Source organism: Pecten maximus, chromosome 1 (genome assembly GCF_902652985.1).
Source record: "Pecten maximus chromosome 1, xPecMax1.1, whole genome shotgun sequence".
NCBI classification, from domain to species: Eukaryota; Metazoa; Mollusca; class Bivalvia; order Pectinida; family Pectinidae; genus Pecten; species Pecten maximus.
This window is the reverse complement of record NC_047015.1, coordinates 41484521-41486855: the sequence shown is the minus strand read 5'-3', so window position 1 is coordinate 41486855 and position 2335 is coordinate 41484521.

Below are 2335 nucleotides of genomic sequence, written 5' to 3'. Positions count from 1 at the left end.
GATAGTGTGTTGTTTTATTTCACATTTCTAGTAACGTGTGATCATTGTAATAGTTTCTATCTACATGAAAACAAAAAATAATGACACCGCAGCAAAGCGTGTATCTTTTATTATACCATAACAAAACGAATTTCATCACTATAACTAAACTGTTACGCGGTATTCTACCATGTTTGCTATGCAACGCCAGTTTTGATTGGTTTAAAATTATGTATTATTTTCCAATAATACACGCTCGTGCCAATACTACACGGTCGGGAGTCACGGCTGTAACAATTTTATATATCTAATTTTCACCCGTTTTATTTAAGGTCACCATAGCCTAGTGGGCTAATAGGTTAGTCTTTCATTAATTTTTATCACGACGCGAGTTCGAATCCTACGGAGGCCCACTTTTTTTCTTCTTTTTTTTATCCCTTTTTTTATTTTCAAAATCAATGCCATATGAAAGATGCTCTTGATTGCAGTAACTGTATTGCCTGTATATTTTATCAACAAATAATGTAATACTCAAGAAATAAATCACAAGGTTTTCTCGGGGTTTCTTTGCTGTTTTTCTATTAGAAAGATGTCGATCTAAGAACTAAACAGTACGTTGTAGAATAGAAATAATCAACTTTGACTCGTGGATTGTTGCAGGATATACAACTCGGACTCGAATATTTTGCAATTTTAATTAATAACTCAGGCCTGCGGCCTTCGTTATTAATTTAATTGCAAAATATTCTCGTCCTCGTTGTATATCCTGCAATAATACACGAATCATCGTTAATTATTTCTTGAATATGTACATTTTCATAATAATTCTATTCGACAATGTGGTAAGGGCATTTACACCATAGGTACTCTTTATCATTCTGTACAGTTACTCTAATCAATATACACACATGTGGTGTATCCCGGTTACACCATCACTCGCCAAATTCATAATAACATATAACTACACCACTACTCGCCAAATTCATAATAAAATATGGCTACACCATCACTCGCCCAATTCATAATAACATATAACTACACTACAACTCGCCAAATTCATAATAACATATGGCTACACCACTACTCACCGAATTCATAATAACATATGGCTACACCGCTACTCGCCAAATTCATATTAACGTATTGTTACACCACTACTCACTGAATTCATATTAACGTATGGGTACACCAACACTAACCAAAATCATAATAACGTATGGCTACACTAATAGAGTAGATCACACAAAATAGCAATACCATGATAGCAACAACTTCATGATAAAATACAGTGCAGTAATTTACATATATTAATAAATATGTTGAATTTTTATAATGTTGATCGTCTTTTCCAACACAATGTTATTACTTGTCAATATCATGATTTTTTTTTCTTACAGTTACGTACATATTGATAAAACACTGTTGATTAATTGCTATTGTTTATCATCCTAACAAACACAATACGGCTATTTTATAACATCACTTACTAAAATAGGACCGATTTATAGTACATGTATTTCCTCTAGAACTGACCCACTACAATGTATGCTTACATAACGCAGATGACAACAAGTACCATTTTTAAGCATTTAGTCGGGTCACAGCCTACGGGAAGAACCTAAATGTGAGACAGTGTCGATGGTGATGAATATCCTAAATTTGGCTGTTTTTGCCAATCATACAATGTAGACGGTAAGTACAATTTTTCTGGCCTACAATTTGTATTTGCATGGTCCATACGATCGTAGCTACGCGCAAGATATACAAATGACAAATGTAATTATGTTTACATAGAAAACGATATATAATTAAATGGTTGATTTTAGACATCATAAAGATCTCTTGTGCATCTAGCATGGCATGATACAGTGCAAAGTTATATAATGTTTGGGTTTTTTTTTCAGTTATAAAGAACACTGCCCCATTCCTAATTCCTAAATTAGTTTTATCATGACCCTTTCATTAGAAATGACTAATAAGAAAAATGTAATATATATCTAACAATCTTATCAGTCGTTAGACACGCATCATTCCTCCCTTTGTTGCTGTGACCGCTGCCTTTTTTTGGTGCCATTTCCGTCGTCTACATGGTAAATAAATCAGGCCGTACACATAATATATAAACAGCAACATTTGCCTTTGTTTGTGTCATCTCATCATTTCCTTTTGATACTGTACACCATCACTCTAATTTGATTTATACCACACACTAAAATACAACCTAACGTAGTATCCGATAATTTGTCAAACAAATATTGATTATTCCAAAGTGTTTGTTTTCTAATGCAAAAAGCGTGATTGTTGTTGACTGTTCTCCAAGCTCCATTCGTCAGTGTTGTCTAGCAAGACGAATAAA